General features: G+C 40.5%; 1 long non-coding RNA gene across 10 annotated transcripts in view; it reads right to left on the reverse strand.

Annotated features, from left to right (window-relative positions):
* Positions 1 to 753: 753 nt before the first annotated feature.
* Positions 754 to 19241, reverse strand: part of LOC102548951 (uncharacterized) — a 123290-nt gene continuing 104802 nt past the window's right edge. For 9 of the 10 annotated variants that reach the window (XR_015642994.1, XR_015642999.1, XR_015642995.1 and 6 more), the window contains 3 exons: positions 5222 to 5424; positions 3083 to 3200; positions 754 to 2212 (listed from right to left, as the gene is read on the reverse strand). This is a non-coding gene — a long non-coding RNA (uncharacterized LOC102548951). Of the gene's footprint in view, positions 2213 to 3082; positions 3201 to 5221; positions 5425 to 19241 lie in introns of those variants that run through there. The other variant, XR_015643001.1, reaches the window with a different exon arrangement.

Raw genomic sequence — 19241 nt, forward strand, 5'->3', positions numbered from 1 at the left:
ATACAGAGGTGAATACTAGCAGCAAACCACTGAACTGAGAACAGGATGCCCCTTGGAGGAATTAGAGAAAGGACTGAAAGAGCTGAAGGGGCTTGCAACCCCATAAGAACAACAATGCCAACCAACCAGAGCTTCCAGGGTCTAAACCACTACATGACTATACATGGACTGACCCATGGCTCCAACTGCATAGGTAGCAGAGGATGGCCTTGTTGGATACCAATGGGAGGAGAAGCCTTGGTCCTGCCAAGGTTGGACCCCCAGTTCAATGGAATGTAGGGAGGGGGCGGTAAAGGGAAGTGGATAGGGACGGGGACATCCTTATAGAAGAAGGGGAGGGGAAGGGGATAGGGGGCTTATGGACAGGAAACCAGGAAAAGGAATAATATTTGAAATGTAAATGAAATATCCAATAAAAAGAAAAAAAAGAAAATATCATGTTGCAGGATGAGTAATTTTAATTTCAGACAGGAAATACTCTTTTTTGAAGGCATAAGTCTTGACTTAAACTCTCTTAATACATATGGATAGCATCACTCTCTGGAAGGGCCATTCTACCAAGAAGAAAAAATTAATTAAGGCAGGTTGTCACTTGGTCTCCAGCCAACCACTGCACCTTGGAAGTTTTCATGCACTTGTGTGGTTCAGTGTTGATTCTCTTCTCTCAACAAAAACTATCCTTAAATCAGACTATTCATCAAGGCATTTCTGAGCTCTCTGGAGGGATTTAATTCCACAAACCACTTCTTTTTTAGATTTCTCTTTTAATTTTGTAAACTTTATTATTGAAAATCTTACAAATAAATAAAAACATACACAGCAAATTTAAACAGACCCGGTCTACACAATTTAATGAATATACATTTATACACAGTTAAAACTGACATTCGATACAGAAGTGAGAGACTTCAACATTAAATTTTTTCAATTTCAGTATTGGGTTTATTTTATGCTCTTGTCAACCACCAACCCCTCAAAAAACTGACAGAATTAGAACAAGAAAAACAATTACCTTGATATTATCTTTCAAATCTCACGTCCATATCCTGCATTCAGTGTTTCCCCATCCCCTTTATTCAGTCATTCTTTTCCTCATGTTGTACTGGACCACAAGTACACTGTCATGTATATACACATATTATTGGCTAAATTCCACATACAGGAGAGAACATGCAGTTTATTTCTGTTTGGAACTGTATGCGATCTCGCTTCATATTAAACATTCTAAGTCCATCCACTTTCCTGCAAGTTTTTAATTTATTTTTTAGAACTGAGTAGTATTCATAAATATAGCAAATTTTTATTATCCATTCATCTGTTTGTGTACAACTAGGTTAATTTCAATTCTTCATTTTAATTGAATGAAGTGGCAATAAACCCAGGAGTACAAATATCTTTATGAAGTTTTCTTGCCTAGAAGTGAGATAGCTAGAGTTCATGATAGTTTTATTTTTAATTGTTTTGAGAAATCCCCAATCTGATTTCCATAACGCCTTCATTTATTTGCACCCTCAACAACAGTGAATGGATGCTTCTTTCTCTCCATGTTCTCTCCAGCATTTGTTATCAGATTAATTGCCTATGATAGTATTACTCCCAACTTCTTCTGACTGAATTTTCATCTTAACTTTTATCTTTTGTTTTCCTAGGATAGATTAAAATTTCTATAAATTGAATTTCTATAAATTAGAACTTCAATAAATTGGCCCCGTTCTTCAGTAGTCTTTTCCATCCAACGTTCCCTGAGTCAAGATGAACAAGAATAATAGAATAAATGACATAAATCTAGATGCTGTATGTTCATAATATAATCTTTATCCCCAAACAAATCACTTTCCTGTTCATAAAATGGAATAAGTCAGACCCTTTCACAAAATTTTATAAAAATGAAAATATGTTAGAAAATTCAGGACGTGCCTTCCTCCTTCCCACGTCACCTGTTTCTTTCCTTGCATTTCTCCTGTGCTCTCCAGTCACTGTGCCTGATAACGAGAATGTCAAATCAAGTTTGTGTCCAAGTTTCAAACAGCACCATTGCACATAGAAAGCTAAAAGGAACCAACAGGTCTCAGGAAGAACACGCCTACATCATTCTGTCTCTTGCTGCTCTTTTCAATAGAGTTCTTCATTAGCTCAGTGCCAAGACAGCATCTTTTTGTTCTTTTCTGCTTTTTATAGATACTCTTTCAAATCTCAGAATTCTTGTTTTTGTCTTATTGAAAAAGAAAAAAAAATTAAAGAAATCATCCTGTGGAAAAATTAACATGTTCACAAAAGCAAATGTTACATTCAGACAAAGAAGAAAGAGAGGGGATTATTCTTGAAGATGTACACTCACAGTTGGGATTTCTAGTTTCTTTATCACTATTTGACTTTTTAAGTGATAAAACTCCTTTCATGTATGGGAAACATTAAGCTGAGAATATATAACTTCATGTTGTTCCACCTAACCACGGTAAATTTGAAATGAGGTACCCCTTTCTCCAGAATATAAAAACAGTTAAGTAGGTAAATTGGTGAAGAAGTAATGCTAATTATTAAGACAGATAAGGATGGTTATCAGGAAACCAGCACACCCTGTTGTTTACAGTACAGCATTTGCCTGTGTAATTCAAACACTGTGGTAAGTAGAGGCAATACAGTCTAACAAAGGGCAGGCTCTGAGATTGGACAGGTGTGATGAAGTCAAATTCCTTCACCCATCTCATTGAGCAAATTATTAAACATGTGTAATGCTCAGTGCTTTAAATCTGTAAAATGGATTCACTAAGAGGCATTAATGGGAAAGTAATGTGTCAGTGAGCATTTGACTTTGACTTGTACTTGTGCTAACTAACTACTGGAAGAAGAATCCCACAATATAAGAGAATGATCTGAGGATATCAAGAAAAACAAGGGGCAAATTGGTCTAGCAGCATTATTGTGTTACGCTACTTACATAGTTTCTACCTGCCTCAGGCTTCATATAGAAAATAGAATTCTCATAATCTTCCTGCCACAAACTTTTAAATTTCCCAGTAAACACCCATAGTTCTGCCACAGGGTCAGTCTCTCTATTTCTCTGAACTGAATTCCCTCTTACTTTTTTGAAAGCTTTTCCAACGCCGCTTCCGCAACTCCTTCCTGCATGATTGCTCGCTTCTCTCCCACATATCATTTCCATCATGAAGCAAGCGTGCTCTTGTACTCTTGTATTCTTTCTTTGAAAATCAAATAAGTAAAACAATACAGCTGTCACCTTCTGCCACATTGGTTCTCAGTTACCTTTCACATCTAAACCTCACGAAGGTCTACTTTCCTGTTTCCTCACTTCCACCTCAGCAATTGAAGCTACTGTGATGTAGCTTCTCACCCACCAATGCTGCTGTGGAGGCCATGGTGCTTTTGATTTTGTCAGATCCAATGAATGTATCCCTTAAATAATGTACTTGACTCTTCAGTACCACTTAAGGCAACTGACTTCTTTTTTTTTTCCTTCTTGAAGTCTTATCTCCTCTTTGATTGAAACTGTGTTCTTATTTTACCTGCAGTGGCCCCCTTGCCCTTTCTCTAACATCTCACCACCAAAGATTGGGCAAAGAACCTGTGGCTAGTTGGCCATAGGGCCTTTAGGACAACCTACTATTCCCATGATAAATGACCAACATAATATTAAAGGGCCTCCTAATGACCAGATGAAGAGGACTCAGCCGGTGATTCAGAAATCCTACAAACGGAAACACTAGTAAGGGTCATGAAGAAGCTAACCCTGAACCCCAGTGCGCAGCCTTTGTCACCAGATTCAGGGCAGGCCTGCTGAGAACAGAAGTTAAAAATTTTCCAGGGAAGTTCAAAGCACCTTTCCCAAGAGAAGGGACTGCACGTTGTTGTTGGTGCTGAGAGAGCCTATAGCAAGGATCATAAGATTTGTTTGGATTGAGCAGAGACAACAAAGGCTTGAAGGAAATGAGTTTAAATGGAATTGTGAGCCATTCTAATGGCTCTGCTCTTTCTGCCATTATCAGATATGGGATCCCTCTGAGAATGCTAACATCAAGAAGGATTAGGACAGTTTAAATTGGACACTGTCCTTCCTGTAAACGATGCCACGCAGCAGATGCAAAAGCTGGTTTTTGTTTGTTTGTTTTGTAAGATTAAATTTTTCCTGGTGCTGGGGGAAACTTCTAACTTGTTAACCTTTAAATTACGTAAGATGTGTGGCATTTGGATTCATGTAAATGACTTAAATTTACCCAAAGAACTGAGAATAAGACACAGCATTCTGTGAACTTTAGAAGCCTCAAGCCTGGGGCTGAGAAACAACGTAACTAGAATTTGGAGTAGTTTGGTTTAGAAAGTAATTGGAATAGATCTTTGGACTTTCTAGCTTGCAAAATATGTAATAAAGGCAATTTTGTTATCTTGGCTTTTTGTAACAAATACGCAGAGCAGATTAGAATGAGCCATTGGAGATGGGAGAATTGCTTTTACTTGTGTATGTGTGGGTGTGCACAGAGTTTGATGTGTGCTACCAACCCTGCTTAATTTCTGTTTGAGACAGGGTCTCCATGAGACCTAGCTGGTCTCTTAACTCCTAGTCCTGCCTCTCTGATGATGTTGTAATAACATAAAAAATAAAAATGACTGTCTTTTATCTCCCACTAGGATCCGGCACCGTGGTGCCCCACGATATCTGATAGATATCTTAATTCTCAGTCAGCAAAGCCTCTCACCCGCTTTGCTCCATCCCATATCACACTGCCCAAGGGCTCTCTCTGAGCCTGGCAGCAATCTCTCTACCTACCTAGTTCCCAAGGCAGATTTCCATGCCAGAAACACACATCCCAATTCCCTGGTGGCCCAGACCAGCCGCCCCACACTCCATTACACTTAAATCTACACATGAAAGAACACACAACACTGTAACCTTTGATCCAACTGATAAGATATAATTGCCCACCTAAACATACAAAGTCCAATACACATCCATCTCTTAAAAACATTCATAACAATCTGTAAAGGCACAGCGTGGAATCTTAATGTCATCTGCCATATTGTCCTGCCACGGCTTCTCTCCCTCTCCCTCCCGTCTCTTCCGCCTTTCCTTCCAGTCTCCTCCTCTTCCCTCAAACTTCTCTCCTGCCCATCCTTCCTTCTCATCCAATGACAGGCCTCCTTCTATCCTGTACCTGCCCCTCACTTGTGTTTTACAAATTCAATAGGGAGAAGATTCACTAGTCACCTGAGTCCTGAGTACTTGACTAGGCAGCTGTCCTTGGGGCAGTGGGATTAGCATCAAGATACAGATAACTCCAGGGCAAACCACAACATTCTGCTTCCCAAGTTTTGGCTCTCTAGGCTTGTCAGCAAGATCTGAAAAATGCTGGTCGTGATTTTGTATTTGTTCATGCTATATAATAAGAAGAACAACTGGTTGATATATTCCTAAAAAAAAGAAAGAAAGAAAAAAGACAAGTGATTCAAAAAACTGATAGTAAGAACCTTGTCACTAGGTGACTACATAAATAAAAATGAAACCATATTTATGTTAAAACATTAAATAGGTATAGCAGTTTGACTTAACCTAAAAATAATTTATTATATATTTTGAAATATACAGGGCATATTTTAGATATTACGTTGTACCCATTCAGGATCTCAAACCATAAAAGACTGCTAAGGAGCTAATTCTGATGTGATCACACTATATATAGCAATGGTTGTGGCATGGGAGATATGTTAAAGTCTACACAAATGGAGACATCATATACATATCCCACCCAAAGCGTCCCATATGTGGCACAGAATGATTAATGAAAATAGTAACAACATATTTTATTTCACAGTACAATTTTTAATCCGAATAACTAAAAACACTCCATTTCCCCGATATCTCAGTGAGTGGGTGTTGTTGACAAAAAAAAAAAAAATAGGTATCAAATGCTGAAAAGAGAAGTGTGTATACACCCAAATAGAAAAGGCAGCCAACCCGTAGAGGAGGGCCAAGGAGCAGCAGGACCGCTGCGCCTGTGACACCGCCATAATCTGAAGGGACCTACCGGATAAACAGTTCTCTGCACCCAAATCCCATGGGAGGGAGAGCTAAACCTTCAGAGAGGCAGACACGCCTCGGAAACCAGAAGAGACGGCACTCTGCACACATCTCTGACACCAGAGGAAAACACCCCACGAGCAAACTTGAGCCTCGGGACCACAGGTAAGACCAACGTTTCTGTTGCAAGTGAGCTGCCTGGTGAACTCCAGACACAGGCCCACAGGAACAGCTGAAGACCTGTAGATAGGAAAAACTACATGCCCGAAAGCAGAACACTCTGTCCCTATAACTGGCTGAAAGAAAACAGGAAAAAAGGTCTACAGCACTCCTGACACACAGGCTTATTGGACAGTCTAGCCACTGTCAGAAATAGCAGAACAAAGTAACACTAGAGATAATCTGATGGCGAGAGGCAAGCGCAGGAACCTGAGCAACAGAAACCAAGACTACATGGCAACATCGGAGCCCAATTCTCCCACCGAAGCAAACACGGAATATCCAAACACACCAGAAAAACAAGATCTACTCTCAAAATCATATTTGATCATGATGCTGGAGGACTTCAAGAAAGACATGAAGAACTCCCTTAGAGAACAAGTAGAAGCCTACAGAGAGGAATCGCAAAAATCCCTGAAAGAATTCCAGGAAAACACAATCAAACAGTTGAAGGAATTAAAAATGGAAATAGAAGCAATCAAGAAAGAACACATGGAAACAACCCTGGATATAGAAAACCAAAAGAAGAGACAAGGAGCTGTAGATACGAGCTTCACCAACAGAATACAAGAGATGGAAGAGAGAATCTCAGGAGCAGAAGATTCCATAGAAATCATTGACTCAACTGTCAAAGATAATGTAAAGTGGAAAAAGCTACTGGTCCAAAACATACAGGAAATCCAGGACTCAATGAGAAGATCAAACCTAAGGATAATAGGTATAGAAGAGAGTGAAGACTCCCAGCTCAAAGGACCAGTAAATATCTTCAACAAAATCATAGAAGAAAACTTCCCTAACCTAAAAAAAGAGATACCCATAGGCATACAAGAAGCCTACAGAACTCCAAATACATTGGACCAGAAAAGAAACACCTCCTGTCACATAATAGTCAAAACACCAAACACACAAAATAAAGAAAGAATATTAAAAGCAGTAAGGGAAAAAGGTCAAGTAACATATAAAGGCAGACCTATCAGAATCACACCAGACTTTTCGCCAGAGACTATGAAAGCCAGAAGATCCTGGACAGATGTCATACAGACCCTAAGAGAACACAAATGCCAGCCCAGGTTACTGTATCCAGCAAAACTCTCAATTAACATAGATGGAGAAACCAAGACATTCCATGACAAAACCAAATTTACACAATATCATTCTACAAATCCAGCACTACAAAGGATAATAAATGGTAAAGCCCAACATGAGGAGGCAAGCTATACCCTAGAAGAAGCAAGAAACTAATCGTCTTGGCAACAAAACAAAGAGAAGAAAAGCACACAAACATAACCTCATATCCAAATATGAATATAACAGGAAGCAATAATCACTATTCCTTAATATCTCTCAACATCAATGGCCTCAACTTCCCCAAAAAAGACATAGATTAACAAACTGGATACGCAACGAGGACCCTGCATTCTGCTGCCTACAGGAAACACACCTCAGAGACAAAGACAGACACTACCTCAGAGTGAAAGGCTGGAAAACAACTTTCCAAGCAAATGGTCGGAAGAAGCAAGCTGGAGTAGCCATTCTAATATCAAATAAAATCAATTTTCAACTAAAAGTCATCAAAAAAGATAATGAAGGACACTTCATACTCATCAAAGGAAAAATCCACCAAGATGAACTCTCAATCCTAAATATCTATGCCCCAAATACAAGGGCACCTACATACGTAAAAGAAACCTTACTAAAGCTCAAAACACACATTGCACCTCACACAATGATAGTAGCAGATTTCAACACCCCACTCTCATCAATGGACAGATTATGGAAACAGAAATTAAACAGAGACATAGATAGACTAAGAGAAGTCATGAGCCAAATGGACTTAACAGATATTTATAGAACATTCTATCCTAAAGCAAAAGGATATACCTTCTTCTCAGCTCCTCATGGTACTTTCTCCAAAATTGACCATATAATTGGCCAAAAAACGGGCCTCAACAGGTACAGAAAGATAGAAATAATCCCATGTGTGCTATCAGACCACCACGACCTAAAACTGGTTTTCAATAACAATAAGGGTAGAATGCCCACATATACGTGGAAATTGAACAGTGGTCTACTCAATGATAACCTGGTCAAGGAAGAAAAAAAGAAAGAAATTAAAGACTTTTTAGAATTTAATGAAAATGAAGGTACAACATACCCAAACTTATGGGACACAATGAAAGCTGTGCTAAGAGGAAAACTCATAGCGCTGAGTGTCTGCAGAAAGAAATAGGAGAGAGCATATGTCAGCAGCTTGACAGCACACCTAAAAGCTCTAGAACAAAAAGAAGCAAATACACCCAGGAGGAGTAGAAGACAGGAAATAATCAAACTCAGAGCTGAAATCAACCAAGTAGAAACAAAAAGGACCATAGAAAGAATCAACAGAACCAAGAGTTGGTTCTTTGAGAAAATCAACAAGATAGATAAACCCTTAGCCAGACTAACGAGAGGACACAGAGAGTGTGTCCAAATTAACAATATCAGAAATGAAAAGGGAGACATAACTACAGATTCCTTCTATGAAGCCACAATTACTCTTATACCTAAACCACACAAAGACCCAACAAAGAAAGAGAACTTCAGACCAATTTCCCTTATGAATATCGACGCAAAAATACTCAATAAAATTCTGGCAAACCGAATCCAAGAGCACATCAAAACAATCATCCACCATGATCAAGTAGGCTTCATCCCAGGCATGCAGGGATGGTTTAATATACGGAAAACCATCAACGTGATCCATTATATAAACAAACTGAAAGAACAAAACCACATGATCATTTCATTAGATGCTGAGAAAGCATTTGACAAAATTCAACACCCCTTCATGATAAAAGTCCTGGAAAGAATAGGAATTCAAGGCCCATACCTAAACATAGTAAAAGCCATATACAGCAAACCAGTTGCTAACATTAAACTAAATGGAGAGAAACTTGAAGCAATCCCACTAGAATCAGGGACTAGACAAGGCTGCCCACTCTCTCCCTACTTATTCAATATAGTTCTTGAAGTTCTAGCCAGAGCAATCAGACAACAAAAGGAGGTCAAGGGGATACAGATCAGAAAAGAAGAAGTCAAAATATCACTATTTGCAGATGATATGCTACTATATTTAAGTGATCCAAAAGCTCCACCAGAGAACTACTAAAGCTGATAGACAACTTCAGCAAAGTGGCTGAGTATAAAATTAACTCAAATAAATCAGTAGCCTTCCTCTACACAAAAGAGAAACAAGCCGAGAAAGAAATTAGGGAAACGACACCCTTCATAATAGACCCAAATAATATAAAGTACCTCGGTGTGACTTTAACCAAGCAAGTAAAAGATGCCAGCAGCAAACCGCTGAACTGAGAATAGGACCCCCGTTGAAGGAATCAGAGAAAGAACTAGAAGAGCTTGAAGGGGCTCGAGACCCCATATGTACAACAATGCCAAGCAACCAGAGCTTCCAGGGACTAAGCCACTACCTAAAGACTATACATGGACTGACCCTGGACTCTAACCTCATAGGTAGTAATGAATATCCTAGTAAGAGCACCAGTGGAAGGGGAAGCCCTGGGTCCTGCTAAGACTGAACCCCCAGTGAACTAGATTGTTGGGGGAAGGGCGGCAATGGGGGGAGGATGGGGAGGGGAGCACCCATAAAGAAGGGGAGGGGGAGGTGGATGTTTGCCCGGAAACCGGGAAAGGGAATAACACTGGGAATGTATACAAGAAATACTCAAATGAATAAGAAAGAAAGAAAGAAAGAAAGAAAGAAAGAAAGAAAGAAAGAAAGAAAGAAAAGGCAGCCAAAAATGGAGTGAAAGTCAAATTGCTTCAGGTTATGCTAGCTATCCCCTTGTCAGTCAAGAAAACTCGTCAACAACAGTTTAAGAAAGAGTCTTGCAATTCTTTAACCCGGCCAAGCAATATGTTCAAAAAGAAGTGTCCATTTAGAAAGGCTCATGTACTCAAGGTAGAGTCCCCAACTGATCCAGTAAAGGGGTAATTCGATCCTAAAGACTCTTACCCAACCAATGACTCAATCAACTGATGAGTTCATAATTAGGTGACATATTGGGAGGTCATGAAATTATGAAGTTAGACCAAAGTAGACCACTAGATGTGTGCCTTTAACATTTGGATGAGTTTCAGGGCTATAAAATGAGGTCTTGGTTATTGTATACATGGTTATGTTTGTGTCACAGTCCCTCAAGATTTAAGATGAGTAATGACTCAGTTATAACCAATAGACTTCAATCTGAAATAATCATATCACATTATGTATCAGAAAATGTAGGAATTCCAAAGGAAGAATCTCCATGTAAAAACCAATGCTGATTGAATAAAACAATAGAACATAATGATTCTCCTGGTTTAAGGGAATCACTACTAATTAATCTTAAGACATATTAGTAGAAATATGGGTATTAGTCAGTTTTTTAACTATGTCTAACCCCAGACATCTCAGTACCTTTCAAAACAGCAAGGTTTAGTGTTTCCTTGCTTTCTGAATAACTATTTTGTGTTGGATTTTTACTGAAATATCTTCAAGATATCTTATGGTAAAGTGGGGAAAAAACAAGAGCAAGACGGTGTTTATAATAAATATATGCAATAAGGAAACATAAGGGACACTGCTGTCCACCAAATACAGTTTGTAAGCTACAATGACTATTGACAATGAGCTAAATACAGATACATGAGAGTGTTAAGAAAGCTTTGGCATCTCCACACACTTTTTATTATATTTTAAAAACTTACTGGGTTTGCACATGATTGGAATTTTATTGGATTTTTTAATTTACATTTCAAATGTTATTCCCTGTCCCGGTTTCCTGGACATAAGCCCCCTATTCCATCCCTCTGATTGGAATTTTTATCTTAAATTGGTCATTGAGAAGTACTGTTATATAATCAATGAAAATAAAAAGGGAATGTTTATAAATATAACTTCAAGAAATAGTTACAGGAATCTGGCAAATAACATTGGCTCCCTTTCCCCACCCGCAATTCCCTAGCCCATGCCCTGAACACCTGAAAGGAATGATTTGTTAACAACAGTTCTGAAAGTCAAGACTAAAGTAGTCAAGAAGTATTGTGAAACTGAATAGCATGTAGAAAAATTCCACAAAGTTGCTTCCTTAAGAAGGAAGGCTAGATTTACTCACGTGAGCCATGATGTACAGCAAAGCACGGTCCCGGCATCCCCAGTGGGTGGAGACCTGGCTTCCTAGGAATCAAGTCTCAGGCCTGACACGTGACTCATGCCCTATGTCATGCCTGGTGTATGCAGAGCCACTCAGAAGGCCCAGAGGTGGGGCTGCTCATGACTGAGTGGAATGCGGCAGCTGAACATCTGGCTAACAAGGCAACCAGCTGAGCTGTAGAACTCGGGGTGGCCCCTGTCCTACCCCATGGAACAGCCAGGAACAGCTGTGTAGGTCTCCTCCTCAGAGGTGAAAACATTCCATCCTGTTGGGGAGCTCCTCAAGCAGGGGACGTAAACCCAAAACAGAGCTTCAAGAGCTCCCTGAAACCTAGCAGATTCCCCAGGCCCCTCTCTGCCGGCCTCAGCAGAGCCGAGCTGCAAAGAAAACTCTTAGAGAAGAAGAGCTGAGGCCCCGGGAAAGGAGACTCTCTAACCTGTCGCACTGTAGGCCATGCAAGCTCCAGGATCCCAATTTTGTGAGCTTTCACCCATGCTGGGGGTGGGGTTTGAGCACACGGCTGTCTGGAATCATTTCTGCTCCTGTAAGTAACCCTTCGCCCATATTCCTGTAAGTAACCCCAATAAAGCTCATTGGGTCACCAAAAAAAAAAAAAAAAGAAGGAAGGCTAGATTAATTATTAGGAGCAAAAGCAGACTCCATTTAAGATAGGAAGGAATGGAAACTGCAGTGTCTGAGGAGGAGAGAAAATTGAGCCAAAATTGTGCCATCCCTTTCTCATGGGGCAGTAGAGAAATGGAAGTAGCGACATATGTCTCCTTGCTCCCCACAGCTCTGAAGCAGCAGGACCTGTGGTCAAGACAGTTGCATGAATGCCTGTGTGGGTTGTAAACTATGATCCATGGTCTTGTTTGTGACAGGGACATTCCCACAGTGGAGCTGAGAATACATCCTCATTGTAGCCTTAACTGTGCCAGCACACGGTAATGGACCAGGGATGTGGAATAACACTGGTTGCCAGGGCGTCAGGATCAACAGACAGAGAACAGTATGCCTGTCATGGTCATTAGTTGAGCAAACTGTACACTTGCTCCTGAGTGATAGAGCAGTAGTACCTCAGTGTTCACCAAAATCCCATAGAAGCCTCAACTTGGCAGGTAGGAGTTAAACGGATACTTTGTGTCTCTTGGACCTGTGTTCTTGTATAGCCAGTGTTGTTAAAATGAGGTTGACTTTATATGTGTTGGTTCCAGGATTAACAAAATTCAATTATTTAATTAAGGACTTCTTGCCATAGGAAACCATCATTACCGTTACCTGTCCCTTCCAAATGAGTCAACTCACACTAGCCATGCTTGCATGAGATTTGACACCCGTTCCTAGCAGAACAAGTGCAAACCAAGGAATGTCCAAACTACCGACTGCTTCTGGGGAATAAGCACAGTGGAAAATGAGTTTCAGGGCTATAAAATGAGGTCTTGGATATTGTATACTTCTGCCATTACCAAATATTTAATACATAATAAATGCCTAGAGCATTAATTACTAATCTCTGCCTTCTCTCCCTTTGTGGTGGTACATAAACCTAGAAGGAGAAAAAGAATTTTTTTTCTAAAATCCATGTATTTTGCCATCACAGACAATGCAAATAGAATTCGAAAGTGGCCAGAGAAGATGTCTTAAATATCAGCTTCCAAGCACTCACTTAGGAAAACCAACCCTACAACCTCTCCTGTCAGGGAGCAATTCCCTCAATTCCCAGAGCACAGAGCAGTATCCCACTCTTCAGACCATGTGTCTAGTTGCTACACACACTTCACTCCTGCTTCTGAAACATGAAAGATGGTCAGAACGACATAGGCTTTGGAACTGCACAAAACACCCACATTCTTAGTTTCCTTCCTTACTAACATTGTAATGCAGTCGTGTGTGTGTGTGTGTGTGTGTGTGTGTGTGTGTGTGTGTGAGAGAGAGAGAGAGAGAGAGAGAGACAGAGAGAGACAGAGAGAGACAGAGAGAGACAGAGAGAGAGAGAGAGGACATATTGTGTGATAAAGTGTGAGAAACAGCGAGGGTGCAAAGTTCCCTAAGTGTTTTTTGTTTGGTTTGGTTTTGAGATGCCTTTTTATCAGATCAGGACACTGTGTTCCTTGAGTTCTAAGAAAAGAGTTTGTAAGTCCTTCTGAAAGGCTATAGTGGTGCAGAAGAAGACTTTTTTTCCATCTTTATTAACTTGAGTATTTCTTATTTACATTTCGATTGTTATTCCACTTTCGGGTTTCCAGGCCAACAACCCCTTAACCCCTTCCCCTCCCCTTCTATATCACTGTTCCCCTCCCCACCCTTCCCCCATTGCCACCCTCCCCCCAACAATCATGTTCACTGGGGGTTCAGTCTTGGCAGGACCAAGAGCTCAGAGGAAGACATTTTAATTAATCTATATGACAATTTTGTTGCACTGGGCAATTACCTATTCGGTCAGATAACTCACATCACATATGTATTCCAATTTAACATGTTAAAGGTAAGTTCTAGAAATTGAAATGTCAAAAAGCCACTCATACCACTAAGAAAAGAATTTCTGATTTTCCCTTCTCAGTGGATATAGATAGCAGATAGCTTCCTGGTACGGGATGGGACTTGTGTTCACAACTCCCTCTAAGTGCTAGGATTTTGTCTGGTTTGAACCTGTGCAGGTCTTGCTTGCCCTGTTACAGTCTCTGTGAGCGTCATTGGCTATGTCAACCATACTCCAGGGCAGAGTTTTTGCCCAGGAGTAGTTAATCAATGCCAAATAAACCCTGTATTCTATTTTGCTGGGGTTGTGCAGGTGTGAGGGTAGGGTTGGTTGGTTGGTTGGTTGGTTAGTTGGTTGGTTGGTTGGTTGGTTGGTTTTGGTGGTGGGGTGGGGACATTCTATTTGGTTTGATTTGTTTGTTTGTTTGTTTGTTATACTGCTTTTTTGCTTGTTTGTGGGGAGACAGAAACAGAGAGTGAGAACAAGCTAGCTAGTATGAAGTTATGTGGAGAGGGTAGAGAGGATCTGGAAGAAGTAGAGGGGGAGAAACATATACAAAACGTAGTGTATGAAGGTTTTAATTTAAAAAGGAAATTAAAAGAAAAGCCTTTCTGAATAAGAATCCCACTCTGATCAAAAATTCCTTAAAAATAGCGGACGCTGCTTGCCTGTGCAGCTTCAATGGCCCCTAAACTCTGCTTGTTCTAACACACTCTTGCTGAACTGAACTGAATTTTGGCCAAAGTCCCACTTCCGGCAGTTCATTTCCAAATTTCTCCTTCGGTATCACAGTCCTTCGGAATCTGTATTCTGTGCTAACATTCCTGGAAGTGGTCCAGGGATGCTGTTCTTATTTTTCCTCTGTAAGTTTACACCACCTTTACAGAATGTGCCGTCCATGTCCCTAAACCATTTGTTAAGTCTCATTATGCTCTAAGGTGTCGATCTTTGCATAAACTAAGTAGTAAAACATGAAGAAGTAAGGTTAGAAACAGGAAGAGATAGGAAGGGGGGAGAACATTATAATAAGCAGATGTAGAGAGCATGTTTTTGAAGAATTGCCAATGAAGTTGTAATTATTCTGCACTACCAGCCAACAGCCAGCATTAGTCCAAGGAAGCTGCCTGTATTCTCTGAGCATTTCAGACAATGTGGTACTCATTTATAAAGTCTTGACAGCTCCTTAGATGAAGCGTGTATAATAATTTGCAGCAATCCATTATCTGGCAAGATATGTTTTAATTTTAGTTATAATATACTTGAAATAATTTCCCCAAGCACTAAATGTACTTCCCTTCAAATACATGACCTATATTTAATGGATTGCTAAAACAATGAAATGATTCGAAAAGCCTTGCCTTTCCTGCTACATACTTGTCTTCCATAGACTTCTGAACAGCACTTCTGGAGTATGTGCAACTGTTATGTAAAGTACATTCTTACCCCAGAAGAGAACATCTACCATAATCCTGCTTAGCCCAAGTTGCAGTGTGCCAAGAAATTCTGAAAAGGAAATCAGGCAGAAAAGGACGAAAGGGTCCTCTCATGAAAGAGTCGTACACAAACAAAAGTTGATGGTTGGTAATTCCAACCATCCTTCTCTAAGGCAGGTTATTTAGTGAGGCCTCTGACTACCACTAACTACTGTGGTTAACTACCAGTGATCAGTTAGCCAGTCCCCAAAATGCTGAATAAAACTCAGCGCTTCATGCTATGATAAGTCCTGTCTTTTGGTAGCAGTGTACTAATTAGCTCCTTTACTTATGATTAAGTTTTCTAGCCCACAGTACGAATCATTGTTCCAAACCCAGCACTAAGTAGCTCATTTTAAGGGCAAGTCTAGAGGAGCCTCTCAGAAACCATGGAATAGCAACTCAAAAATCACAGAAGAAAATAGGAGTGGGGAGGAAAGTTGAGGGGGAGGAGAAGGAGGAGGAAGAGAAGGAGAAGGAAGAAAAAGATTGGGCAGCAGAGAACAGTAGAGTAAGAGTCTTATCATTTTCTAATTTTATGTATTTTTTTGTGACAAGGTTTCTCTGTGTAGCCCTGACCGTCTTGGGACTCACTCTGTAGACCAGGTTGACCTCAGATTCTTCCTGTCTCTGCCTCACCAAGTGCTGAGATTAAAGGTGTGCCACCACTGCCCAGGACTATCATTTTGTGTTTCACTTTCTGGGTCTACTTGGCATTTTGTTAAGCTAGCTCTTCCAGAAGCAAACTGGAAACACTCCGTGGGACAGTGGAAGGAGCCTGTCATAAAAGAATATTCAGTGAGTTTGTCACAGACTACATTTGTCTTAGCCAACTGTGACACAGGAGCCCCCAACAGACCAGTCCAGTGTTGATGTGCAGTCTCAGGATGCCACACTCAAGTCCTTTTGTGGTTTTAGGCAGCAGTGGGCATATCCAAGCAGATGTTGGTTTCTGTTCTTTTTTTACTTTCTGTAAAACAGACATTGTATTGGGCTCCTGCTAAAAATATCAAGGAAGACTTTGTTGAAATCTTACTGCAACAATGAAAAAACCTGGACCCGATTCCTCTGAAACACCAAATATGAACATTTAAAAACGCTCTTCTCAGCTAATGCAAAAGCATTGGAAGACTGCTGAGTGTGGCCAGTACGGCTGAGCCACATAACTGACAATTGCCTATTGTAAAGGTTCCAGTCCTGCTTTCCTCACAGAGCTGGGAGATAGAGAGACCCAATTTTCTTCAATATTTCATTGCAAACGAATGGCTCCCAGGCACTTAAGAAAGGCATTATTGAGTTACAAAAGACTTTCATCTCAAAGAGGTAATGAAAGTTTTCTGAAGTGAATTCAGAGTTTTAGAGTTAGGGAAATCTAGCCAAAACTTTAGTGGAGCTGAAGGTAAGCTGATGTGCAAGAGAGTATTTATAGGAGATCCGTGGACACACTGACTGGGAAGTCCGCAAGCCATAGAATCTCAACCAATTCCAGAGGTTTCCCAATGAACATGTCTAATAAATGAGAACATGTCCAGTTGAAATAGAAGCTAAGCGAGCAATCAAGAAGTAGTTCCAAGAATGCCTAACTAGTGGTCAGGATGCTAGAATGTTTCCTGTTTCCTTGTTATCTCCTAAATCAGCACCTATTCCTAAACTCAATATGGGATTATGTGACTGTAGTGGTCTCAATAGGTTTGGCCCCCATAGATTCATGGGCTTCAATGCTTAGCCCACAGGGAATGGCACTATTAGGAGGTGTGTCCTTATTGGAGTAGGTGTAGCCTCGTTGGAGGAAGTATATCACTGTGGAGATGGCCTTTGTGGTCTGCTCTGCTCAAGTTCCACCCAGTTGGAATTAGAGTCTTCTGGCTGCCTATAAAAGAAGGTCCTCTTCTTCTGCCTTTGGATCAAGATGTAGAACTCTCAGCTTCTCCATCATCATACCTGCCTGCATCTACCATGCTTCCTGCCATGATGATGATGGACTGAACCTCTGAAACTGTAAGCCAGCTCCAATTAAATGTTTTCCTTTACACGAGTGAGTCACCTTTGTCATGGTGTCCTTTCACTGCAGTAGAAACCCTAAGGCAGTGACCAAAGCAAAAAAGAAGGACCTGACACCTGCCTGTGTCAAGTAGACTGACCAGTTCATTCCCCTGCCCATATCCTATTCTACTTTCTGCCATTAAACCTTTTAAAAATCTACAGACTAACAATTTTATGGTACAGTATTTCCTGGAACTTTTCATTACATAGGAATTCTGTACTTTCTGTCTCTGCCTCTGTCTGTCTCTATCTCTGTCTCTGTCTCTGTCTGTCTCTGTCAGTGGTCTATGAATTTCATTGTACAAGTTCTCAAGACAAAAGGACCAAAATTCACTGGCCTGGGTCAGGTTTGGCAACCCTCAATTTTTCCCTTTAAAAGGCTCCACTGTCCTGAAAGACATAGTCATATCCCTGTATCATAATCACATTGATTACAGCTCCCATCTGATCATCATAATCCCTCCAATTAAGTCACATTTTATCAGTCAGTGGCCATTCTTGTGACAAGAAATACTCACTAATAGCAGAAATGGTATGCCTGTTATCATAGTAGGGGTGTTGATGTTGAAATAAATCTTGAAAAACTTCTCCTAGACCCTAACCAAGAAACCCTTCATTCTCCTATGGCTAGCTGAAATTCCCTGCCCAAATATTGAAACACCATCCCCTCACCCCTCATTGCCATTGGCAAACTCAGTTACCCACTATCCTGATAGAGGGCAAGGCAGTTTCTAAAGATAAAACAGCCTTGTCTAGACAAACAACTCCAGATGAAAGAAACTGCAGGCTCGCACAGAGGCCCCATAAGTTGTATTTAACCTCCCATTCTACACCTCAGATGAACTCCAAGAATCCAGTCTCCTTTCATAGGCACTCCTTGTCCCACTGGAGACTGTCTGTCCCTTGTTATTTTGAAATAAGCAGCAGTCCTGTCTGCTGTGGTCAGACTGGTCTCTTTCTGCCTCCTGACTCTACACTGGCTGAGAAATCTATTAGTCAAAAACGAAAGTTTAAATAGAAGTCAAATTTTAATGTTTCATCAGTTTTCACTCAATAGATATGTTACAATGTTGCATTTTGCCTAGTTTTGCTTTGCTTTCTTTTGTACTCCAAAGGCTTTACTTTCAATCTTCCCCAAACTTGAACATATAAGGAACAAGTGCACATGCGCATACACACACACAAGCCTGAACAGCTATCTGGTCTTCCTGTCTTCCCATCATGTTAGCATGTTAGCATTCAGTCTAGGCTCTGCCCGACAGTTACCTAGCAACAGCCCGGTTAGTCTGGCTTACTATAAAAGGGATCATTTGACATCTTTACTCTCTCTGACCCTTTTCTCTCTCTGACACCTTTCTCCTTCTCTCTCCTTCCTCCTCACCCCTTCTCTTCAGGTGTTCCCTGCCCTCCCCCTCTGTCTCTCTCTGCCCCCCCCCTACTTCCTTCTCACTTTCCCTTCCCATTCTGCCAAATAAACTTCATTCTACTTTAGACCATGACTGGTACCTCAGGGGGAAGAAAAACCTCAGCATGATCCGGCTAAAGCACACCTCCTGCCTTACCATCCCATGCTTTAACAAAACATATCAATGGAAAATTTCTTACAAACCCTTCTCAGTAAAAGAACCATTCAGTTTACTATTTTGTGAGCCTACCAAACATTAGTGTGTAACATATTTATGTGTGAAAAGTATGTGCGAACATATATTTTTCTCTATTATGATTTCTTTTATTTCTTGTCTTTTGTTTTATCTGAAGCTGTGAACACACTTTTGTGAATTGAATGGACAAATTCAATCTAGCTA

Source organism: Rattus norvegicus, chromosome 18 (genome assembly GCF_021556685.1).
Source record: "Rattus norvegicus strain SHRSP/BbbUtx chromosome 18, alternate assembly SHRSP_T2T, whole genome shotgun sequence".
In the NCBI taxonomy this organism is placed as follows: Eukaryota; Metazoa; Chordata; class Mammalia; order Rodentia; family Muridae; genus Rattus; species Rattus norvegicus.